At 36.5% G+C, this 27,851-nt stretch overlaps 1 pseudogene; it reads left to right on the forward strand.

Annotated features, from left to right (window-relative positions):
* On the forward strand, nt 1-27,614 carry LOC111169128 (protein O-mannosyl-transferase TMTC2 pseudogene; annotated as a pseudogene).
* The last annotated feature ends 237 nt before the right edge of the window (nt 27,615-27,851 follow it).

Here is a 27,851-nt window from a genome sequence, read left to right on the forward strand (position 1 = left end):
ATGAGGAAGAAACCAGAAGCAAGAAATCTACAGTCCCACACCCTGCAGACCAAGTTCACAAATGCAGGCCAGACACTAACCTGGGACCAGATCATCCCTGGCTCTTCAGTGATGAGAGAGGGGTACAGTGCTGGGATGCATAGGACATCTTCTACATAGGGCCACTTCTCCAAGGTCAAGAAATGTAACTAACTGACCACATAAGTAAAAACACAAATAGAAATTTAGACCAAAAAAAGGCAGTAAAGTTATATGTTTCAGACAAAGGAACAAAATAAAACCTGAGAACTAAGTGATGTGGAGATAGGCAACTTACCCAAGAAAGAGTTCAAAGTAACTATTGTAAAGATTATCCAAGAACTCAGGAGACGAATGAATGCACAGAGGGGAAAATTAGAAGTATTTAACAAAGATTTAGAAAACATAAAGAACAACCAAACAGAGTAGAAGAATACAAAAACTGGGGGAAAAAATAGAAGGAATCAATAGTAGAATAAATGAAGCAGAAGAATGGATCAGTGAGCCAGAAGACAGAATAGTGGAAATCAATACTGCAGAGCAGAAAAAAGAAAAAAGTACAAAAGGAAATGAGGACAGTTTAAGAAGCCTCTGGGACAACATTAAGCACACTAACATTAGCATTATAGGGGTCCAAGAAGAAGAGAGAAACAGAGAAAAGGCCAGAGGAAATATTGGAAGAGACAATGCCTGAAAATTTCACTAACCTGGGAAAGGAAACAGTTAACAAAGTCCAGGGGGCAAAGAAAGTCCCATACAAAATTAACCCACAGAGGAATACACCATGACACATTGTAATAAAAATGACAAAAATAAAGGCAAAAGGACAATATTAAAAGCAAAAAATAAAATAGAAGGAAACCCCTATAAGTTTATCAGCTGATTTTTTTCAGCACAAACTCTGCAGGCCAGAAAGAAGTGGCACAATATCTTTAAAGTGATGAAAGGGAAAAACCTACAACCAAGAATATTCTATGCAGCAAGGCTCTTGTTCAATTGCTGAAAAAATCAAAAGCTTTACAGGCAAGCAAAAGCTAAAAGAATTCAGCACCACCAAACCAGCTTTATAGCAAGTACTAAAGGAACTTCTTCAGGTGGGAAAGAAAAGGTCACATCTAGAAACAAGAAAATTATGAAATGGAAAAACTCACCAGTAAAGGCAAACATACAGTAAAGATAGGAAATCATCTGCACACAAACTAGTAGGGAAGTTAAAAGACAAAAGTAGTAAAAGTCATCTGTATACACAATAAGCAGTTAAAAGATACACAAAACAATTAGATGTAAAATGTGATATCAAAACCAGTAATTATGAGGGGAGGAGAGTAAAAATTCAAGGTATTTAAAATGTATTTGAAATTAAGAGATGAGCAACCTGAAATAATCATATATATATATATATATATATATGGCAACTATTAAACTGCCATATATATAGAGAGAGAGACTGTTATATGAAAAACCTCATGGTAACTGCAAAACAAAAATCTATGATAGATATACACATAAGAAAGAAAAAAGAATTCAAACATAACACTAAAGATAGTCATCAAGTCACATGAAAATAGAGCAAAAGAAAAAAGGGGAAAAAAGACCTACAAAAACAAATCCAAAACAATTAACAAAATGGCAATAAGGACATACATATCAGGAACTTCTGGGAGCCTGAACACAGGGAAATGCTGAAAGCGAATTGATCTCAGAGAGGGACTGAAGCTTCACCCTCTTTCTCCATGACTTGCCTTGTGCAACTCACCCATCTTGCTGTCCTTGCATTAGATGCATTGTAGTAAACAGCACATGATGAATACTGCTCTTGAGCACCTTCTGTGATTACTACACACACCTTTTCCAGGGACACTTTCTTAAAATGAACAGCAAGCATCCAATTTACTCAGATATAATCCCAGAATCATGGAGTTGTTGCAGACCAGATTACACTTATCTCACTAAGACTGGTTGAGCATCACACACCAAGAAGGACATTGGATTAAAAACAGCTGCAAACTTTGGATCTTGTCCTGCCTTAGAAGCAAGAAAAATGGAAAATTGGTGATCAAAGTATGGATCAGTGATTATTCTGGTAGTCTAATTGATGTATATTTCAGGGCTAACAAAAGAACACTAACATTGATTGAGAGTAGGACTGGAGAATATTCACATTATCTTTTGTGAGGAAGAAGAGTTCCATCAGCTATATAAATATGTAATTATTAGAGAAGAGGACAAGATGGTGGAGCAGAAGGACATAGCTCACCTTTTCTTATGGAAACACCAGAATCACAACCGACTGCTGACCAATCATTGACAAAAAATATCTGGAAACTACCACAAAAGATACTCTACATTTAAGGACAAAGAAGAAACCACAACAACACATTAGGAGGGGCACAATCATAATAAAATCAAATCCCATACTTGCCAGGTGGGCAACCCACAAACTGGAAAATAATTAGACTACAGAAAATCTCCTACAGGAGTGAAAGTTCTGAGCCCACATCAGGCTCCCCAGCCTGATGGTCTGGCAATGGGAGGAGTCCCCAGAGAATCTAGCTTTGAAAGCCATTGGGGTTTGTTCACAGGAATTCCACAAGACTGGGGAAAAAAGAAACTCCTCTCATGGAGGGTGTGCACAAGGTATTAGGACACATGGAAAAAAACAGTGACCTCATAAGAGACTGGGCCAGACCTACCTGCTAATATTGGAGGGTCTCCTACAGAGAGGGGGTTCAGCTGTGGCTCACTGTGGGGACAAAGACACCGGCGGCAGTAGTTCTGAGGAGTGCTCATTAGCATGAGTTCTCCTGGAGGTCGCCATTTTCTCATGAAGACCTGGGCTCAATCCAACAGCCTGTAGGCTCCAATGCTGGGAGGCCTCAGGCCAAACAACCAACAGGGTAGGAATACAGCCCCTCCCATGTGCAAACAGACTGCTTAAAGTCTTCCTGAGCACATGACTACCCAACAAACACACCCTTTGACACAGCCCTGTCCACCAGAGGGACAAGACCCAGCTCCACACATCAGTGGCTGGGAACAAGTCCCTCCCACCAGGAAGCCTGCATAAGCCTCTTAGAGAGCCTCATCCACCAGGTGGTAGACAGCAGAAGCAAGAGCTATAACCTTGGAGGCCGTGGAAGGGAAACAGCAATCACAGAATGTTAGACAAAATGAGACAGCAAAGGAATATGTCCCAGATGAAGGAACAATATAAAACCCCAGAAGAACAACTAAGTGAAGCAGAGATATGCAACCAACCTTAAAAAGAATTCAGAGTAATGATAGCAAAGATGATTCAAGATCTCAGGAAAAGAATGGAGGCACAGATCGAGAAGATACAAGAAATACTTAACAAAGACTGAGAAGAACTAAAGAACAAACAGAGATAAACAATACAATAACTAAAACGAAAAATACACTAGAAGGAAGCAATAGCAGAATAACTGAAGCAGAAGAATGGATAAGTGACCTGGGAGAGAGAATGGTGGAAATCACTACCATGGAACAGAAGAAAGAAAAAAGAATGAAAAGAAATGGGGACAGTCTCAGGGCCTCTGGGACAACATTAAATGCACTAACATTCGAATTATAGGGGTGTCAGAAGTAGAAAACGACAAAGGGCCTGAGAAAATATTTGACGAAATTATAGTCAAAAACTTTCCTAACATGGGAAAGGATATATTCACCCAAGTCCAGGAAGTGCAGAGTGTCCCATACAGGATAAAGACAAGGAGTAACATGCCAAGATACATTTTTTTTTTTTTTGTGGTACGCGAGCTTCTCACTATTGTGGCCTCTCCCGTTGCAGAGCACAGGCTCCGGACACACAGGCTCAGCAGCCATGGCTTACGGGCCTAGCTGCTCTGTGGCATGTGGGATCTTCCTGGACTGGGGCATGAACCCGTGTCCCCTACATCGGCAGGCAGACTCTCAACCACTGTGCCACCAGGGAAGCCTGCCAAGATACATATTAATCAAACTAACAAAAATTAAATACACAGAAAAATATTAAAAGCAACAAAGGAAAAGCAACAAATAACATACAAGGAAATTCTCATAAGGTTATCAGAAGTTTTTTCAGCAAAAAATCTGCAGGCCAGAAGGGAGTGGCATGATATATTTAAAGAGATGAAAGGGAAGAACCTGCAGACAAGAACACTCTACCAAGCAAGGCTCTCATTCAGATTCGACAGAGAAATCAAAACCTTTACAGACAAGCAAAAGCTAAGAGAATTCAGCAACACCAAACCAGCTTTGCAACAAATGCTAAAGGAACTTCTCTAGGTGGAAAAGAAAAGGCCACAACTAAGAAACAGGAAAATTATGAATGGAAAAGCTCACTGACAAAGACAAATATACAGTAAATGTAGGAATTCATCCACACACAAATATGATATCAACATCAGCAATTTTGAGAAGAAGAGAGCAGAAATACAGGATATTAGAAATGCATTTGAAGTTAAAAGAACAGCAACTTAAAACAATCTTGTTTATCTATAGACTGCTACATCAAAATCACATGGCAACTACAAACTGAAAATCTACAATAGATATACAAACAAAAAAAGGAATCCAAACACAACACTAAAGTTAGTCATCAAATCACAAGAGAAGAGAACAAAAGAGGAAGGGAAGAAAAAACACCTACCAAAACAAATCCAAAACAATTTTAAAAAATGGTAAAAAGAACATACATATCAATAATTACCTTAAACATAAATGAATTAAATGCTCCAACCAAAAGACGTAAAAAGGCTGAATGAATACCAAAACAAGACCCATGTATATGTTGTCTACAAGTGACCCACTTCAGATCTAGGACACAAACAGACTGAAAGTGAGGGGATTGAGAAAGGTATTCTGTGCACATGGAAATCAAAAGAAAGATGGAGTAGCAATACTCATATCAGACTAAATAGATTTTAATTTCATTTTGATATGGACCATTTTCTTAAGTCTTTATTGAATTTGTTACAATATTGCTTCTGTTTTTTTATGTCTTGATTTTTTGGCCACAAAGCATGTGGGATCTTAGCTCCCCAACCAGGGATCAAACACACACACCCTGCATTGGAAGGCGAGGTCTTAACCAATGAACCACCAGGGAAGTCCCTGAGACTAAATAGACTTTAAAATAAAGACTGTTACAAGAGACAAGGAAGGATACTACATAATGATCAAGTGATCAACCCAAGAAGAAGATATAACAATTGTAAATATCTACGCACCCAACATAGGAGAACCTCAATAATAAAGGAAAATACTAACAGCCATAAAAGGAGAAATTGACAGTAACACAGTAATAGTGAGGGACTTTAACACCCCACTTTCATCATTGGACAGATCATCCAGACAGAAACTCAATAAGGAAACACATGCCTTAAATGACACATTAGACCAGATGGACTTAACTGATATCTATAGAGCCTTCCATCCAAAAGCAGCAGAATATACATTCTTCTCAAGTGCACATGGAACATTCTCTAGGATTGATTACATGCTAGGACATAAAGCGAGCCTCATTAAATTTATGAAAATTGAAATCATATCAAGCATTTTTTCTGACCACAACTCTATGAGACTAAAAATCAACTACAAGAAAAAGACTGTAAAGAACATAAACATGTGGAGGGTAAAAAAATATGCTACAAAACAATCAATGGATCACTGAAGAAAGCAAAGATGAAATCAAAAAATACCTAGAGACCGATGAAAATGAAAGCACCACTACCCAAAACCTATGGGATGCAGCAACAGTAGTTCTTAGAGGGAAGTTTATAGCAATACAATCTTACCTCAGGAAACAAGAAAAATCTGAAATAAACAACCTAACTTTGCACCTAAAGTAACTAGAGAAAGAAGAACAAACAACCCAAGTTAGTAGAAGAAGAGAAATCATAAGGTCAGAGCAGAAATAAATGAAATAGAGAGAAAGAAAATGATAGCAAAGGTCAATGAAACTAAGAGCTGGTTCTTTGAGAAGATAAACAAAATTCATGAACATTTATCCAGACTCATCAAGAAAAAGAGAAAGAGGGCTCAAATCAATTAAGTTAGAAATGAAAAGGGAGAAGTTACAACTGATATTGCAGAAATGCAAAGGATCATAAGAGACTACTATTTGCAACTATATGCCAATAAAACGAACTATATGCTAGAAGAAATGGAAAAATTCTTAGAAAGGTACAATCTCCCAAGACTGAACCAGGAAGAAATAGAAAATATGAACAGACCAATTTGCAAGTACTGAAATTGAAACTGTGATTTAAAAACTCCCAACAAACAAAACTCCAGGACCAGATGGCTTCACAGGTGAATTCTATCAAACATTTAGAGAAGAGTTAACACTTATCCTTCTCAAACTCTTCCCCAAAATTGCAGAGGAAGGAAAACTCCCAAACTCATTGTATGAGGCCATCACCACCCTGATACCAAAACCAGACAAAGATACCAAAAAAAAAAAGAAAGAAAATTACAGGCCAATATAACTGGTGAACATAGACACAAAAATCCTCAACAAAATACTAGTAATCCAAATCCAACAATACATTAAAAGGATTATATGCCATAATCAGGTGGGATTTATCCCAGGGATAAAAGGATTTTTCAATATCTGCAAATCAGTCAGTGTAATACACCACATCAACAAATTGAAGACTAAAAACAATATGATCATCTCAATAGATGAAGAAAACCCTTTTGACAAAATTCAACATCCATTTATGTTGTGGGAAAGTGGGCATAGAGGGAACTTACCTCAACATAATAAAGGCCATATATGACAAACCTACAGTTAACATCATACTCAATGGTGAAAAGCTGAAAACATTTCCTTTAAGATCAGAAACAAGACAAGGATGTCCACTCTCACCACTTTTATTCAACATTGTTTTGGAAGTCCTATCCATGGCAAGCAGAGAAGTAGAAGAAATAAAAGGAATCGAATAAAGATGCTACCAGAACTACTAGAGCTCATCAATGAATTCAGTAAAGTTGCAGGATACAAAATTAATACACAGAAATCTCTTGCATTCTTATACACTAACAACAAAAGATCAGAAAGAGAAATTAAGGAAACAATCTCATTTATGATTGCATCAAAAATAATAATATACCTAGGAATAAACCTATCTAAGATGGCAAAAACCTGTACTCCAAAAACTATAAGATGCTGATGCAAGAAATCAGATGACATAAACAGTTGGAAAGATATACCATGTTCTTGGATTGGAAGAATCAATATTGTAAAAATGACTCTACTACTCAAGGCAAACCACAGATTCAATGCAATCCATATCAAATCACCAATGACAGTTTTTACAGAACTAGAACAAACAATCTTAAGATGTGTATGGTGATACAAAAGACCCCAAATAGCAAAAACAATCTTGAGAAAGCAAAGCGGAGCTGGAAGAATCAGGCTCCCTGACTTCAGACTATACTACAATGCTACAGTAATCAAAACAGTATGGTACACAGCACAAAAACAGACACAAAGATCAATGGAATAGGATAGAAAGCCCAGAAATAAACCCACATACCTATGGTCAGTTAATCTATGACAAAGGAGCCAATACTATGTAAGGGAGAAAAGACAGTCTCCTCAATAACTTGTCCTGGGAAAAATGGACAGCTATATGTGAAAGAATGAAATTAGATGACTCCCTAACACCACAAACAAAAATTAGCTCAAAATGGATTAAAGACCTAAATGTAAGACTGAATACTATAAAGCTCCTAGAGGACAATATAGGCAATACACTCTGACATAAATTGCAGCAATATCTTTTTGGATTCATCTCCTAGAGTAATGGAAATAAAAACAAAAATAAACTAATGAGACCTAATTAAACTTAAAAACTTTTGCACTGCAAAGGAAACCATAAACAAAATGAAAAGACAAACTACAGAATGGGAGAAAATATTTGCAAATGATGCTACCAACAAGGGATTCATTTCCAAAATATACAAACAGCTCATACAGCTCAATATCAAAAAAACAGACAGCCCAATCAAAAAATGGGCAGAAGATCTAAATAGACATTTCTCCAAAGAAGACATAGAGATGGCCAAAAGGCACATGAAAAGATGACCAACATCACTAATTATTAAAGAAATGCAAATCAAAACTTATAATGAGGTATCAGCTCATACTGGTCAGAATGGCCATCATCAAAATGTCTACAAATAATAAATGCTAGAGAGGGTGTGCAGCAAAAGGAACACTCCTACAGTGTTGGTGGGAATGTAAATTGGTACAGCCACTGTGGAGAATAGTATGGAGGTTCTTTAAAAATCTAAAAGTAGAGTTACCATATGAGCCAGCAATTCCACTCCTGGGCATATATTTGGAGAAAACTATAATTGGAAATGATACATGCACCCCAATGTTCATGGAAGCACTATTTACAATAGCCAAGACATGGAAGCACCCTAAGTGTCCATCAACAAAGGATTGGATAAAGAAGATGTAGTACACGTATACAATGGAATATTACTCAGCCTAAAAAAAAAGACAAAAAAAAACATATAATGCCATTTGAAGCAACATGGATGGACCTAGAGATTATCATACTAAGTGAAGTAAGTCAGACAGAGAAAGACAAAAATCATATGATATTGCTTATACAGGAGTCTAAAATAATGATACAAATGAACTTATTTACAAAACAGAAATAGACTCACAGACATGGAAAACAAACTTATGGTTACCAAAGGGAACAAGGAAGAGGAGGGATAAATTAGGAGTTTGGGATTAAAATATACACACTACTATTTATGGAGTAAATAACCAATAAGGAACTACTGTATAGCACAGGGAACTATACTCAGTAACTTGTAGTAACCTATAACGGAAAAAAATCTAAAAATGAATAGAGGTATGTGATAGATGATAGGTAAAGAGATAGATATAGATAGATAGATAGATAGATAGATAGACAGATAGATGATAGATATATATAATTGAATCACTTTGCTGTATACCTGAAACTAACACAACATTGTAAATATTTCAACAAAATATTTTAATGAAAAAAATAAAAATAAATAAGTAAACAAATTAAAAGATTCAAATTATTTTTTAACTTAAAAATACAAAGGTAAAAAAAAATACAAAGGTAGACAAGATAATTAAAAACTCTAAAATCAGAAACCCCATGAAAAAGGTGACCAAATTCAAGAAATTTCAGAATTCAGTAACATTCATATCAAAAAGAGGCAAATAAAGAAGAATAGAGGTCATTGATAATCCCAAATGAAAACTTGTCAAAGCACAGTATGAAATTGATTTAACGTACACTTATCATTCTACAGATGATTATGCAAATGTGTTTTTTTAAAGATACAAAAATCTAAACTAGTCTGTTGTCACTGTTCCTTTTGAGAAATAGGCTGAGAAATGGGAGCTGAACTCAGAAAACTAAAATGGAAATTTACCAAGAGTATAAAAAAGCAAGACCTAACTCCCTTTGCCACAAAATGCTCTGGGAGAAAATAGCTGAAACATTAAAAGTTTTAGTGAACAAATTGCTTGAAAATCTTGTTCTGTGCTCCTGTAACAATTAAAAGTGACCTTAACCTGCTGCTACACCTAATCCTGAATCATTACCCAAATCATTCAAACTCTAAACCTACTTCCCATCCTAGGCTTATAAAAACCGTTGGTAAATTCTCTTTTCAAAACACCACTGAGACTTTGTTCTTAGCAGTTCTCTTCCCCATCTGAAAGTACATAAATAAATTTGCTTGTGTGGCTGACACAGGTTTCCCCAGTGATCTTTGAGAGGTCTACAACACATGTTAGCTGAGCTTTCATTCTCTTTTGGTTTCATTGTTCTTCCTTTGTTTGTTGGGTTTTATTTTGTTACTGTGGTAAGAACACTTAATATGAGATCTACTCTTTTAACAAAATTTTTTAGTGCACAATATCATATTGTTTAACTATAGGCACAATGTTGTACAGCATATCTCTAGAAATTTTTCATCTTTCAAAACTGAAACTCTATGCCAGTAGATCAACTCCTTGTTTTCCCCTCCCCTCAGCCCCTGTCAATCACCATTCTACTCTCTGTTTCTAGGAGTTTGACTATTTTGATATCTCATCTAAGTGTAATCTTACAGTGTTATTTGCCATTCTGTGACTGACATTTCACTTAGTATAACGGCTTCAAGGCTTATTCTCATATATAGCAGCAGGATTTCCTTTTTTCTTAAGGCTGAATATTCCTTGTATATACATAACACATTTTCTTTATCCATTCATTGGATGAGGGGCATTTATGTGGCTTCCACATCTTGGCTACTGTGTACAATGCTGCAAATGAACACAGGAGTGCACCTATCTCCTCAAGATTTTGATTTTAATTCTTTTGGATAAATATCCAGAAGTGAGATTACCGGACCATATAGTAGTTCTATTTTTAAATTTTTGAGAATCCTCCATACTGTTTCCATAAGGGCTGCACCTTTCTACATTCCCATCAACCATGCACAATGGTTCTAGTTTCTCCACATTCCCATCAACACTTGTTTTCTTTCATTCTTTTAATAATAGCCACCCTGAGAAGTGTGCAGTGATATTTCATTATGGTTTGATTTGCATTTTCCTGATGATTGAGGAAGTTAAGCATCTTTTCATATACGTGGTGATATGTATATTTGTGTGTATATGTATGTGAGTGTATATATATATATATATACACACACACACACACACAAATATTTTCTTCCATTCCATAGGTTTCCTTTTCACTTTTGATTGATTCTTTTGCTGTGCAGAAGCGTTTTAGTTTGATGTAGCCCCCACTTGTCTATTTTTGCCTCTGTTTCTTGTGCTTTTGGTGTTATATTCAAGAAATCATTGCTAAAACTAATATCAAGATTTCCCGCCGTTTTTCTTCTAGAAATTTTACAGTTTGGGGTACTATGTTTGTGTTTAATATATTTTGAGTTGATTTTGATGTATGGTATAAGGGCCTAATTTTATTCTTTTACGTGTAAATACCCAGTTTTCCCAGCACCATTTGTTGAAGAGATTATCCTTTTCCCAATTACCATTCAAGGTAATCTTGAAATAAACTTACACATATACAGTCAACTGATATTTGACAAGCGTACGAAGATTATATGATGGGGTTTTTTAATCGATGACTAAAATAAAATCAATGTAACATCAGTTTCCCATTCTGCAAACTGTCATCCCAACCTATTAAATACTCCAACTACTGTCTTAGTAAGCAATTGAATGTTCACACAATGTGCCTTGCTTACCCTTTATTCTACACCTCTCCACAAAGCATCTGCCCAATGTTATGAAACCATGGTTCATGTAAAACATGCTCAAGCCACTCACACCAAAGTTTCACTACTCTCTTCCTTTTTGTCATAGATTGAACTAATCTTTTGATTGTATCTGAGATGTTTCATATTAATTTTACCTTAGAGAAAGTTTGAGGAGCTGTTCATGAAGTTACCAATCTAGACTTGAGTAACTTCTCTGTACTTTTCAAGGATGTAATCTCTATGTAAACCTTTACCCCAGCAAGCATTGTCCAAAGGATGTTCTAATTGATGCATATATTATTAATCCTCCTACCTGTCAGAGCTCTTTTGTGTACACTAAGGGTCAATCCCAACTCCTGTAGCAAATTTATAAGGGATAAGTGAGAATCTTAGCCTTGAACTTATATACTAGTCGTTATCCTGGTTCTTACATGACAGTGTTTTGTATGCATGTAGTATACTTTCTTTTATTTATTTATGTGTTTATTTATGTGTTTATTTCTGGCTGCATTGGGTTTATTTATTTATTTATGTGTTTATTTCTGGCTGCATTGGGTCTTCATTGCTGTGGGCGGGCTTTCTCTAGTTGTGGCGGGTGGGGCTCCTCTTTGTTGTGGTGTGTGGGCTTCTCATTGCAGTGGTTTCTCTTCTTGCGGAGCACAGGCTCTAGGGAATGCAGGCTTCAGTAGTTGTGGCACGTGGGCTTCAGTAGTTGTGGCTCACAGACTTTAGAGCACAGGCTCAGTAGTTGTGGTGCACAGGCATAGTTGCTCCGTGGCATGTGGGATCTTCCCAGACCAGGGCTCAAACCTGTGTCCCTTGCATTGGCAGGTGGATTCTTAACCACTGTGCCACCAGGGAAGCCCTATTTTTTCTTATTAGAAATTACAATGATATAAAATCACAGAAAGAATGTCTTATATAATAATCCACCTCCCTTCCATCCAGCTTTGTAATGTCAAAATATTTTCCACTTCTTTACGTTTTGAGCCCCTTCACTCATTGCCCCACCCCCACCCCACCCCCAGTTCTGGCAACCACCAATGTATTCTCTGTATCTATGAGCTTTTTTTTTTTCTGTGGTACGTGGGCCTCTCACTGTTGTGGCCTTTCCCGTTGTGGAGCGCAGGCTCTGGACGCGCATGCTCAGCGGCCATGGCTCATGGGCCCAACCTCTCTGTGGCATGTGGGATCTCCCCGGACCAGGGCACGAACCCGTGTCCCCTGCATCGGCAGGTGGACTCTCAACCACTGCGCCACCAGGGAAGCCCTATGAGCTTATTTTTTGCTTTGGGTTTTGTTTTTTTTTTTTTTTTTAGATTTACACATTCAAGAGAAATCATATGATGTTTATCTTTCTCTGCCTCACTTATTTCCCTTAGCATAATGCCCTCAAGTTCCATCTATGTTGTTATAAATGGCAAATGGATGAATAATATTCCATTGTGTATATAATACAACAATTGATTGATTGATTGATTGATAACCAAGTTGTTTCCATGTCTTGGCTATGGTAAATAGTTCTGTAGTAAACATAGGGGATATATATATCCCCTATGCATATATCTTTTTGAGTTTGTGTTTTGTATACCCAGAAGTGGAATTGCAAGATCATATAGTAGCTCCATTTGTAATTTTTTCAGAAACCTCCATACTGTTTTTTATAGTGGCTGCACCAATTTACATCCCCACCAACAGTACACAAGCGTTCCCTTTTCTCCACATCCTCCTCAGCATTTGTTACCACATGTCTTTTTGATGGTAGTCATTCTAATAAGTGTGAGGTGATATGTCATTGTGGTTTTGATTTGCATTTTCCTGATGATTAGTGATGCTGAGCATCTTTTCATGTGTCTGTTGGCCATCTTTATATCTTATTTGGAAAAATATGCCCTCTGCCCATGTTTTAATCAAATCGTTTAGAGTTTTTTAATTCAGTTGTATGAATTTTTAATATATTTTTGATATCAACCCCTTAGCAGATATATGATTTGTAAATATTTTCTCCCATTCAATAGGTTGCCTTTTATTTTGTTGACAGTTTTCTTCATTGTGTAGAGCTTTTTAGTTTATTTTAGCCCCACTTGTTTATTTTTGCTTGTGTTGCTTTTAGTTTTGGTGTCAGATTTAAAAACTCATCATCAAGACATATGTTGAGGGCTTATGTTTTCTTCTAAGAGTTTTATGGTTTCAGGACTTATGCTCAAGACTTTAATCAATTTTGAGTTAATTTCGTGTACGGTTCAAGACAGTGGTCCAGTTTCATTCTTTTGCATGTGGCAGCTTTTCCAACACCATTTATTGAAGAGACAGTCCTTTCCCTATTTTATATTCTTGGCTCCTTTGTCATAATCTTATTGACCATATATGCATGGGTTTATTTCTGGGCTCTCTATTCTGTTTCATTGGTCTTTGTGTCTGGTTTGATGCCAATACCATTCTGTTTTACTTAGTATAGCTTTGTCAAAGAGTTTGAAATCAGGGAATATTATGCCTCTAGCTTTGTTCTTCTTTCTCAAGATTGCTTTGGCTATTTGGGGTGTTTTGTGTTTTCATACAGATTTTAAGATTGTTTGTTCTATTTCTGTGAAAAATGTCATTTATATTTTGATAGTGATTGCATTGAATATGTAGATTGCCTTGGGTAGTATGGACATTTTAACAATATCAATTCTTCCAATCCATGAACATAGAATATTTTTCATTTATTTGTTTCTTCTTCATTTCTTTCCTTAACATCTTGTAGTTTCCAGTGTACAGGTCTTTCATCTCCTTGATTAAATTTATTCCTAGGTATTTTATTCTTTTTGATGCAATTGTAAATGGGTTTGTTTTCTTAATTTCTCTTTCTGATAGTTTATTATTTGAATATGAAAACACAACAGATTTTTGTATACTCATTTTGTATTCTGCAACATTACTGAATTCATTTATTAGTTCTAAGTTTTTTTATGGGGTCTTAATAGTGACAGTTTACTTCTTCCTTTTCAACGTGGATGCCCCCCCCCCCTTTTTTTTTTCCTTGCCTAATTGCTCTGGCTAAGACTTCCAATTCTATGTTTTGGGTTTTTTTCTTTTTTCTTTTTCCTGTTCAGCTTCAGTGATTTCCACTACTTTGTCTTTCAGCTCATTGATCCCTTCCTCTATACCAGCTAATCTACTGTTGATTCCTTAGTGTATTTTTATTTCAGTTATTGTATTATTCAGCTCTGCTTGGTTTTTCTTTATATTTTCTCCCTGCTAAAACTTTTAATTTCTCACTCTGTTCATCTCAAGTTCTTTGAGCACCTTTATGATTATTACCTCAAACTCTTTATCAGGTATATTCCTTATTTCCACTTCACTTTGTTCTTCTGGGGTTTTATTTTGTTTCTTTGTTTGGTACATATTTCTCTCTCACCTCATTTTGCCTAATTCACTGTTTTTATTTCTATGTATTTGGTAGTTTGGTTACCTTTCTTGATCTTGGAGAAGTGGCGTTATGTAGGAAACATCCTATGGGGCCTAGTATCACATTCCCCTCTGGTCACCAGAGCTATGGGCTTTAGAATTGCCCTTTCTGTGTCCTGCATGGGTCCTTCTGTTGTAGTGGGCTGACTACTGTAGTCTTGGCTAGCCCTGGGCCTGGTTGGTTGTCAGGTCCTGTCTGGTACAGAGGCTGTGAACCACTGATGTGTAGGGCCGGGTTCTGACTTAGCTGGCTGCATGACCAGGGCAGTTAAAGTCTTGGTGCCCACCTACAAATAAGTGGGCCAGATCATGAGGTGACAGGCTATGGAGCCCCAGGAGGTCCTGGGGCTAGTGCCAGCCCACTGGTGGGCAGAGCCAGGTCCCAGGGGTCTTAAAACTGTCAACCTGCTGATGAGCAGGGCTATAGACCAAAGGGTCCCAGGGCTGGTAGCAGCCTGATGGGTGGGGTCAGTTCCTAACATGGCTGGCTGCCATGTCTGGGGTTGTCCTGGGGTTGGTGTTGGCATGCTTTAGGCAGGGGACCCAGGGCATTCCTGGGTGGTGTTAGCCTGCAGGTAGGTGGGCCATGTCTTGATACAGCTGGCTGCAGGGCCACAGTGGTCCTGAGGGTGATGCCCACCCACTAGTGAGTGAAGCCAGCTCTGGTGGCTAGTATGGGCCCACTGATAGGTGGAGCCAGGTACCAGGGTATCTGACTGCAGGACCCTGGGTGTCCTAGAGTTGGTGTCAGCCCACAGGTGGACAAGGCCAGAGACCAGGAGATCCTGGTAAATGTGTCGGTCCTGACACAGGTGGTTGCAGGCCCTCAGTGGCCCCAGGGCTGGTGTCTGCCCACTGTGGGGTGAGGCCAAGTCTCAGAGCTATTGCTGGCCTACTGGTGGGTAGAACTTGTCCTGGGGTCTCTGGCTGCAGGGCCTGGAGTTTCTGGATCTGGTATCAGCCTGCTGGTGTGCAGCACTGAGGCTCAGGGGGTCCTGGAGCTAGTGTCAGTCTACTTCTAGGTAAGGCAGATCCTGGGGTGGTCTCTGGCATTTCTAGAAAGTTCCCAGATGATCCTGATATCTCAGAGGTCCCTCTTTAAGATCTGAAGATGTAGATCATCTCAGCTTCTCTGGCTGTGTTCTCCTCTTTTCCTCCTTCTATAATTCTGTTTCTGACTTTCCATTCTCTTCTGTCTCTGACTCTCCATTCTCCCAATTCTTTGCCACAAAAATACCAAAACCTCAAGTCTGAAAGATAATTAACTCTCCTCAGATGACAAATACTGAATTCTTTGTGGGAGATAAATATGGAAAAACTAAGTAGTCTCATAACAATTGCATTGTAACTTATACAAATATGCTACACCATGGATGAATCTCAAAAACATTATGCTAAGAGAAAAGTCAAACACGAAAGATTACATGCTATATTATTCCATTTACATGAAATGCTAGAAATTTTAAAAAATATATAGTGACAAAACAGATTAATGGTTGCTCAGGCTGGAGGCCTGGGGAAGAGACTGACTACAGAGGGGCAAAAGGGAATTTTGGGAATGATGGGAATGCTCTAAATCTTGATTGTACTGTGGCATGCAACTGCCAAGTCATTAAATTGTACACTTAAAACTGAGTGAATAATATTTCCCTTGACCTACTGAGGCAAAATTTACATATGATAATCTACTCATTTTAAGTGAAATATACATTATATTTATATTTATTAAATGATATATTTAAATTTAAATTCATATATATTTTAATATATATGAATATATATATAAATGTCTCCAAAAATAAAAAGAATTTAAATTCAACTGGTGGATTCTGCCCAACTGTCATCTGATCTTAAGAGTTTTATGTTTTTCTGTCTTCCACATCATGTGCAAAAGGACACTTATCCAGCCTATATTACACATAATCTGTGTCTGAATTAATGAAAGTGAATGAGGCTTACACTTCTCTTCCTGGCTTGAATTCAAAGGATGGCTATAGAATTGCATTTGTCAACTAATGAATACTGGCAATATTAGCTTTAGTTTGAACATGGTTTACCTAATGAAGAACATGTAAGCATAGCTCAACAAAGGAAACAGTGGCATTTAGGGCAGATCTTCACAAATCTCCCTCTGTGGAAATGTTTGGTGTGGTTTCTTCTTTTCCATCCCGAGGAATAATTACACAAGTTCTCCTTTCTTCTCACCTGCCTCCTTGTGTCAGAATTGGCATCTCTATTACAAGATAATTGCTGTCAATTATCTTGTAATATTCAATTAGGTTTTAATTAAATATTCCTCATTAATATAACTGTAATACAATAAAACATATGTCATTTGATTAGTTAAAAGTTCAAATATAAATTACATTCATTTTTATGCCAACACGCACTTTGCCTAATGAAATATTTGCCATCCTGCTATAAAAGGATTGTATGTAATCTGCTTTTCTTTTAGAGATTTTTTTTTTAATGTGTGCAAGCAAAGTTTAAAGATTATATGCAACAACTTATATTGCTTTCCTTATCTCTACATTGACTATTTAGAACAGAAAGGTTTTGGGTTTTTTTTGGGGGGGTGGTTTTTATGTTTTGTTTTTGATCATATGGGTGTGTTCCCTCAATTTTTCACTATTACAGGTAAAAGTAAAGCAAACATATTTATAAATGAATCTTCACGACGTCTCTGATTATTTTCTTAGGATTGATATCCAGAAATTGAATTATTGAATCAAAAGTATTAAAGGAATACTATAGTTTCAGCTCCTCCTGTCTTTACAGAGCATGGACAGGCTGGGTGCAAATACTTCCAGGCCCTGTGTAAACCCTGAACTTGATCTTCCCATAGAAAGGTAGAGTGACTGATATGTTTGGAGAATTGGGGTGAGCTGATACCCTGCCATACAGGTGTGTTTTCTGTGAAACACTTCCCATCCCCTGACATCTTGGCTCGCTTACTTCTTGAAGTAAGATCACCAGGGCAAAGATCCTCCATCACCACCACCACCACCACCCCAGTGAGGAGTGACTGCTGTTTTAAGCTTCAGGACCTATAAGTTGTATGGGGTTGGAATGGGCAGTAGAAAGCCATAGTTATCATATCTCAAGGTCTAGGATAGGAAGGAGGAGAAGAGGCCCCATCAAGTTCTCCAATCCATTTCACTCAGTAGTCCTCTGCTTTAGAACACTTTGTACTCTTGACTCAACTTGAGACTTTATCTACAAAAATCCAAGTGGGGAATAGGGGTAATTAAAAGGATTCAAACAGCAAAGTTTTCATTAAACCTCCAACAAAAGGATATAAAGCAAGAGCTCAGGGAAGAGAGAGCAGTAAACTCACACTTTGAAACACTCCTCATGCTCCAAATAAATAGTGATAGAAAAAATATGAAAGGAAAACAAACAACAAAGTACGTAAAAACTGTTCAAAAATAAGACATAAATACCTTCAAGGACCAGACATGGAAAAGAAATACAAAGTGGGAGATAAGCACTGGATCAAGAAGCAAACAGGAGCAAATAGTAATTCAGTCCCTATGAAGTAATGGGGAATAAAAATGATCCACCAGGCTAGTCAAAGAATCAGAGGAAGACCCACTGCCTAAGAGAGGTTTTGGTGAAGGACCTCCAAATCATGAAAGAAGGCTAAAAAAACTACAAACTCCACCTAGGACTACAGATTATAGGAGCCATGGGAGGCCAAAAGACAAAGAGTAAACAAAATTCAAAAAAATATGATGATATCTAATGCTAAGAAAAACATTTAAAAACTTAATATGAATACATTCCAAATGAAATCACTTTTATAGAACAGTCTGAAAGACTTTAAAATAAACATGTTAGGCCCTTCAATTACATAAATGAATAAAATATAGCCATAAAAAAGAATAGGAAATTATAATACAAAAGCAAGCACAATTTTTAAAGGACAAGTGTATATATAAAAGTGATAGCTAGAAATTTTAAAAAATAAAAATGATTAAAAATTTTAAAAACTATAGAATGAGATAAATTCTAGAAAGGACACAGTGGAAGAGAGAATTAATCAATCAGAAAATAGTCTGAGGATTCATCGCAAGCACAACAGTGAATCCAGAAAAAAATTATACGAACACATATACAAATATGTGCATATGCGTACATACATATACACATACATACACATACATATGTACAGAACAGTAAGAGGCATGGAGGAGAAAATTGAGAGATGTCTGCGTATGTCCAATAGGATACCCAGAGACTAGGGGAAAGAGTAGAGGAGTAATTTTTGACAAATTAATGGTTAGGATTTTTCTAGAACTGCAAGTATGTGTACTCAGAGTAAACATGGACTACAAGTACTAAGATAAATAAAAATAAATTCCTACTAAGCTACAGAGTATAATTTAGAACATTAAGGAAAAAATAGCAAATCTTAAAAGCTACCAGAGAGAAAAGACATACTACTTAACAGAAACATCGATTGATGGCAGATTTCTCTTTTCCAGAAAAAGATTTCAGAAGATAATGGAGTAAAATCTTAAAAGCACTGAGGGATAATAATTGTCTTTTTGGGGAGTTGTAGAGAGTTTCTTCTTCACAATCTCTCCAACATCTAAGTATCTAAATGCTGAAACATTCTAGGATTCAGTCCTTGGATCTCTTCTGTTCTTTATCTCCTCTCACTCCCTCATGAGCTCATCTAGTCTCATAGCTTTAAAGCTCATTTATATGTCAATGAATTCTTTTGTTTCATAACAAATTTCCACAACACTGTCTTAAAATACCAATTTATTATTATCTCTCATTATTCTGGGGGTTGATAGTCACAGCTGAGGAGTGTGAGGTTGAAGACACATAAAGCTTGTTTAGTTACAGGTTTGGTGCTTAGGTTAGGATGACTGGTACAATAGGGTCCAGTTAGACATCTTTATTTCCACAAAGAGTTCTAACTTCTTCACCACATAGTAGTCTCAGAGTAGCATATCTTCTCACATGGTGGCTGATGCCCAGAGTAAATACTCAAGAAACTCATGCAGAAGCTCTGTGTTCTTAAATATCCTATAACATCACTTCTGCCACATTCTGTTGGTTAAACAATTCATTAAGGCTTATAGTCAATTTTTAACACAGTTGCTAGAGTGTTTATTTTTTATTTTTTGTGGTACACGGGTCTCTCACTGTTGTGGCCTCTCCCGTTGCGGAGCACAGGCTCTGGATGCACAGGCTCAGTGGCCATGGCTCAAGGGCTCAGCCGCTCTGTGGCATGTGGGATCTTCCCGGACTGGGGCACGAACCCATATCCTCTGCATCAGCAGGTGGACTCTCAACCACTGCGCCACCAGGGAAGCCCTAGAGTGGTTATTTTAAATCTATGATAGTTCATGTTTTTTTTTATGCCCAAAACCCCCCAGTTGATTCCCATATCATTCAGGATAAAAACCAAAGTCCTTACAAATCCAATGACATTATCTTATCCAATCTATCCAATCTGATTTTTGTTCTCTGACTTCATCTCAAAATATTCTTCCCCACAGCCTCCCCAGCCTTCACCTCACTCCAGGCACAATAGAATCCTTAATATGCCTTGAACACATCAGATACTGGATACCCTCACACCTCAGAGCTTTGCACCTTTCCCCTCTACTCAGACCACTCTTCCATAGGATATCTGTAGAGCTTGATCCCTCACTTACTCAAAGCTTTTCTCAGATACTCAGATGCAGTGTTCCCTTGCAATCTGCCACCACCCAACACTCTTTATCCCCTCCTCCATTTTATATTTTCACCACAGGAGTTATGATCATTAGAAATAGTATTTGTTGATTTATTTATTTATTTATTTGTTCACTAAAGTTTAAGTTCCTCAAAGCAAAGATTTTAATTTTGTTCCTCATGTATCACACACCTAAAAGAGATTACATGACTACCAGTCTAAAGCAAGTAGATATAGTAATGCGTTAACATACTTGAAAACCAGGGTAACCACAAATCAAAAACATACAAGAAATTCACAAAAAAAAGGAAGAGAGTTCAAGCATAATACAAAACAAAACCATCAAACCACAAAAAGCAAAAACAAAAAGAAATAAATAAAAAATAAACTGGGAAACAAGGTTTAAAATGGCAATAAATATATACTTATCAATAATTACCTTAAATATCAATGGTTTAAATTCTGCAATCAAAAGACATAGAGTGGCAGACTGGATAACAAAACAAGAACCTACAATATACTGCCTACAAGAGACCCACTTTAGGGTAAAGGACACACATAGGTTGAAAGTGAGGGAAGGGAAAAAGATATTTCATGCAAACAGAAATGACAAGAAAGTAGGGAGAGCAGTACTCATATCAGGCAAAATAGACTTTAAAACAAAGGCCATAAAGAAAGATAAAGAAGGACACTATATAATGAAAAAAGGATCAATAAAAGAAGAGGATATTAGACTCATTAACATATATGCATCCAATATATGAGTGCCTAAATACATAAAACAAATACCAACAGACATGAAGGGAGAAATTGACGGGAATGCAATAATAGTAGTAGAATTTAACACCTCACTCACATCAATGGACAGATCTTCTATACAGAAAATCAATAAAGCAATAGAGGTCCCAAATAACACGATAGAACATTTAGACTTAATTGATATTCCCAGGACATTACATCCAAAAAAACTGAATACACATTTTTTCAAGCACACATGGAACATTCTCTAGGATAGACCACATACTAGGACACAAAACAAGCCTCAACAAATTTAAGAGGATAGAAATTATTTCAAGCAACTTTTCTGACCACAACAGCATAAAAGTAGAAATCAATGACAGAAAGAGAAATGAGAAAAATAAATGATTACATGGAGATTAAGTAACATGCTACTAAAAAATCAATGGGTCAATGATGAAATCAAAGAGGAAATTTAAAAATACCTTGAGACAAATGACAATGAAAACACAACCATACAAAATCTATGGGATACAGCAAAAGCAGTTTTTAGAGGGAAGTTCATAGCAATACAAGCTTACCTCAAAAAACAAGAAAAATCTGAAATAAACAATCTAAACTACCATGTAAAAGAATTAGAAAAAGAAGAGCAAACAATACTTAAAGTCAACAGAAGGAAGGAAATAATAAATATCAGAGAGGAAATAAGTAAAATAGGGATTTAAAAAACAACAGAAAAAATCAATAAAATCAAGATCTTTTTTTTAAAGTATAAACAAGATTGAAAAATTCTAGCCAAGTCCACCAAGAAGAAAAGACGACCCAAATAAAATTTTTAAAAAAAGAAATGAAAAAGTTAAAATAACAACCCATACCAGGGAAATGCCAAAAACTATATGAGAATACTATGAATAATTATATGCCAACAAATTGGACAGCCTAGAAGAAATGGACAAGTTTCTACAAACATACCATCCACCAAAACTGAGTCAAGGAAAAATAGATAATTTGAACAGACTGATCAATAGAAGTGATATCAAATATTTAATAAAAAATACTCCCTGAAAACAAAAGTCCAGGACCAGATGGCTTCACAGGCAAATTCTAACAAACATAAATAAAAGAACTCATACTTATCCTTCTTAAACTTTTCCAAAAGGTTGAAGAGGAGGGAACACTCCCAAAGTCATTGATACCAAAACCAGACAAAGACACTACAAAAAAATAAATTAAAAAAATTACAGGCCAATATCTTTGATGAATATAGATGCCAAAAACCTCAACAAAATGTTAGCAAATCAAATCTAACAATACATACATGGTGTACAATATCATACACCATGATAAGGTTGTATTTATCCCAGGGTCAAAAGGATGGTTCAACATACACAAATCAATCAATGTGATGCACCACACCAACAAAAGAAAAGACAAAAACCACATGATCATCTCAATAGATGGAGAAAAAACATTTGATAAAATTTAACATCCATTCATGATAAAAACTCTCACCAAAGAGGGTATAGAGGAAACATATTTCAACATAATATAAGCCATTTATGACAAACCCGCAGCCAACATAATACTCATGATGAAAAGCTGAAAGACTTCTCACTAAAATCTGAAGCAAGACAAGGATGCCCACTCCCACCATTTCTATTCAATGTAGTATTGGAAAGCCTAGCCACAGCAATCAGACAAGAAAAAGAAATAAAATTTAACAAAACTGGAAGGGAAGAGGTAAAATTGTCATTATATGCAGATGACACATACTCTATACAGAAAACACTAAAGAGTCCACACAAAAACTATTAGAAGTGTTAAACAAATTCAGCAAGGTAGCAGGATACAAGATTAACATACAGATATCTGTTGCATTTTTTTACACTAATAATAAAATATCACAAATAAAAAGTAAAAAAAAATCCCATTTAAAATCATGTCAAAAATAAAATAACTACGAATAAACTTCACCAAGAAGGTGAAAAACTTATACACTGAGAACTACAAAACACTGATAAAGGAAATTGAAGATCATTTAAAGAAATGGGAAAATGTCCCACGCTCTGGGATCGGAAGACTTAATATTGTTAAAATAACCATACCACACAAAGCAATGTACAGATTTAATGTAATCCCTACCAAATTACCTATGACATTTTTCACAGAAGTAGAATAATCCTAAAATTTATATGGAATCATAAAAGACCCAGAATTGCCAAAGTAATCCTGAGGAAAAAGAAAAAAAGCTAGAGGCATAACTCTCCCAGACTTCACGCAGTCTTACCAAGCTGCAGTAATCAAAACAGCATTGTTTTGGCACAGAAACAGACATGGATCTGTGGAAAAGAATAGAGAGCCCAGAAATAAACTCACACACCTACAGTCAGTTAATCTTTGACAAATGAGGCAAGAATATACAATGGAGAAAAGACAGTCTCTTCATCAAGTGGTGCTGGGAAATCTGGACAGCCACATGTATATCAGTGAAGTTAGAACACTCCCTCACACCACATACAAAAATAAACTCAAGATGGACTTAAATATAAGATATGACACTATAACACTCTTAGGAGATAACTTAGGTAAAACATTCTGTGACATAAATCATAGCAATGTTTTCTTAGGTCAGTCTCCCAAGGCAATAGAAATAAAGCAAAAATAAACAAATGAGACCTAATCAAACTTACAAACTCTTGCACAAAAAAGGAAACCATAAACAAAACAAAAAGACAACATACAGGCTGGGGGAAAATATTTTCAAATTATGTGACCAACCAGGGCTTAATTTCCAAAATATACAAACAGCTCATACAACTTAATATAAAAAAATACCCAATCAAAAAATGGGAAGAAGACATAAATAGACATTTCTCCAAATGGCCAATAGGTACATGAAAAGATGCTCAATATCACTAATTATTACAGAAATGCAAATCAAAGCTATCATGAGGCATCACCTCATACCAGTCAGAATGGCCATCATTAAAAAGTCTACAAATAATAAATGCTGGAAAGGGTGTGGAGAAAAGGGAACCCTCCTACACTGTTGGTGGGAATGTAAATTGGTGCAGCCACTATGGAGAATAGTATGGAAATTCCTTAAAAAACTAAAAATAAAGTTGACATATGATCTTGCAGTCCCATTCCTGGGCATATATCTGTAGAAAACTATAACTTGAAAAGATACATGTACCCCTATGTTCGGAGCAGCACTATTTACAATAGCCAAGACATGGAAACAACCTAAATGTCTATAGACAGATAAATGAATAAAGAAGATGTTGTGTGTGTGTGTGTGTGTGTGTGTGTGTGTGTCTGTGAGTGTGTATATATACACAGTGGAATACTACTCAGCCATAAAAATGAATAAAACAGTGCTATTTGCACCAACATGTATGGACTTAGAGATTATCATACTAAGTGAAGTAAGTCAGACAGAGAAAGACATATAAAATATGATATCACTTATTTGTGGAATCTAAGATAATGATACAAATGAAATTATTTACAAAACAGAAACAGACTCACAGACATAGAAAACAATCTTATGGTTACCAAGGCAGAAGGAGGAGGACAGATAAATTAGGAGTTTGGGATTAACAGATACACACTACTATATATAAATAAATAACCAACAAAGACCTACTGTATAGAACGGGGAAGTATATTCAACATCTTTTAATAACCTATAATGGAAAAGAATGTGAAAAAGAATTTATATGTATAACTGAATCACTTTGCTCTGTACACCTGAAACTAACACAACATTGTAAATCAGCTATACTTCAACTTAAAAAAGAAATTTAAAGTAATACATGGTGACATTTCACTTAAGGAGCAATTAAATCTTTAATTCATCATTATTTCTGTTTATCTGTATAGCCATATGTGAAAATAACCCTTTGGGTTTTTTTAAAGTAATTTTTTAAAGTTTCCTATAATTAGTTTTCTGTAAACTTTCCATGTTTTAAAAGTCACTTTTTGGATGTTTATAACTGAAGCACACCATCAACAAGGACACAAATTAGATCAACTGCCGGCTTAGGAACAAACATCCTCATGTCACCCATCACTCTTCGGGTACTCTTTTTGTTTTGCCCTTCACCTGGGAGGAGTTTTACAATGTTTTTCCCCTGGACAAGTTTTATTGAACAGTAGGCAATCTATGAGAGAAAAAAAAAGCAGCAATTGCCCAGATCCCTGCATAGTGCTGTTTGAGAATCATATGAATAATATATGTAAAGCACATAGAGAAGCAAGCGTTCTATATATGTTTGCTGTTATTACTTCATAATGAGAAACTAATAGATAATTATACAATGGAGAAGTAAAATATTAACATACTGCAGAGAAAGAAATTAATACTAAAAGACTCATCTAAAAGAATTTAAAGCTGTTTCATCTAGGGGGAGGAAAACAGGGTTTTACTAGTTTTTTATAACAAGCCTCATAGAATATTTTACTCTATAGTTATGTTAAAAATAAAAACCTATAAGAAAATAAGGAAGGAAGGCAAGGAAGCTGGAAGGCAAACACTAACCAGAAGAAAGCTGGTATAACAATATTCATACTAGATAAAATAGAATTTAATTATTTAAGAAGGCTAAAGAAGTACATTATGTAATTACAGTAATATAATATTTTTGAACATGTGCGTACTTAGCATCATAGCTATACAATAGATAAAGCAAAAACTGACAGATTTACAAGAAGGAGTATTTTTTAAAGCATACACAACCTTATTACCACAGTCAGAAGTCAGTATATTAGCAAAAGAAAAATTAGGGTATGGATTATTTGAGCAATAATTAGATATTCACAGAGCCAAACTCTGGGTCACAAAGAAAGTCTCAACAAATGAAATACAATTTTAAAATCCAGATCATACAGACAATATTTTGTGACCATAATGAAACTGAAATATATATCAATACCAAAAAGAAAAAAAAATTAAAGAAATCCATATGTTTGAAAACATAGAAAAAATTCTCTTAAATAGCTCATAGGCTAAAAACAAACAATAGAAATTAATAAAAAGTGAATAATGATGAAAATTTCATATATCAAAACTAGTGAATACAGATGGAGAAAGCATCTATTGAGTTGCAGCTCTCAGAGACGATGACAACAGAGATGCAAAGTATATAGAGAAAGAACATCAGGAGACAGAACTTGGAGAGAAATCTCCACATTCTGGAGAAAAATATGGAGGAGATGCTAGCCAAGGAGAGCTGGAAAGAGGTACATAATCAAAAAGATAGGAGGAGAATGGTAATAGTAATGTGTTAAAGAGTAAAGCTGTGTTATCAAGACTAATCAGGATTTTCTCCCAGAAACTCCATGGGTCCACATTTTTTACAATGATTTTCGGGGTACTCTTCTAACCTATAGTGGCAGCCACAGTCCTACTGGCCACTCTGCACTCTTTCTTCTCCCTTGAACCAGGCCATCGGGAGCTGAATCCCTGGAGCTACCATTTCATCAATGTCCTATTGCACCCGGCAGTCACGGATCTCTTCAGGAACTTCTCCAAGATACTCCTTGTGATGGACATTGGACCTTCATGGCTGGCTTGCTCTTCCTCTCTCACTCCATTCACATGGAGGCAGTGGCAGGAATTGTGAGATGGACTGATGTTGGGGCCAGTATCTCTTTTCTCATTGCCTGCTACATTAAACACTATTCTACAAGAAACTACTCAGCCAGGTCCTGGGGCTGGGCATGGTACTGTGGGCAGGATGCAGCGTGTTGTGGAAGGAACAAGGAGTGACTGTCCTTGCAATTTCAGCAGTTTATGACATGTTTGTCGTTCACAGGCTGAAAATGAAACAGATCTTACCCACCATTTACAAAAGGAAGAACTTGTCTCTTTTTCTCAGCATTACTTTATTAACTTTCTGGGGAACCTCCCTTTTTGGTGTCTGTTTATACTGGATAGGAAACAAACCACTAAGCTTTTCCAGCTTTGACAACCCAGTTGCTGATTTGCTTACCTCCTACCTCGCATGCTCATTTTCTTCTACTGGCCAACCAGGAACCTTTGGCTGTTGCTATGCCCAGATGCCCTCAGTTTTAATTAGTCAATGGATGCCATGCCCCTGCTCAAAACAAATTTGTGATTGGAGAAACCTACACACTGTAGCCTTCTATGCTGGACTCCTCCATGTCTACTGTGGTTTGAAAAGCCCAAGCATAGAAAGAGAATGCGACAGGAGATTTGTAACAAACGGCAAGCAGAATGTAAATGAGCATAGCTACCATTCAGATGTGGAGTACCGGAACTCAGAGATTGAGCCCAGTTTTGCATCAAAAGTAGAAAATGGCATTAAAACCCCAATGCAGGGGACACGGGTTCCAGCCCTGGTCCGGGAAGATCCCACATGCCACGGAGCAACTAAGCCCTTGCACCTCAACTACTGAGCCTGCACGCTAGAGCCCACGTGACACAACTACTGAAGCCCGTGCACCTAGAGCCCAACAAGTGAAGCCACCGCAATGAGAAGCCTGTGCACCACAACGAAGAGTAGCCCCCGCTTGTTGCAACTAGAGAAAGCCCACGTGGAACAATGAAGACACACACAGCCAAAAATAAAATAAATAAATTTATTAAAAATAATAATGCATCACAGAGAACACAGCTTGCCTCTATGGAAAGCATTGTTGT

Source organism: Delphinapterus leucas, chromosome 13 (genome assembly GCF_059928025.1).
Source record: "Delphinapterus leucas isolate spDelLeu-1000000601 "Yukka" chromosome 13, BTC_Dleu_Yukka2, whole genome shotgun sequence".
In the NCBI taxonomy this organism is placed as follows: domain Eukaryota; kingdom Metazoa; phylum Chordata; class Mammalia; order Artiodactyla; family Monodontidae; genus Delphinapterus; species Delphinapterus leucas.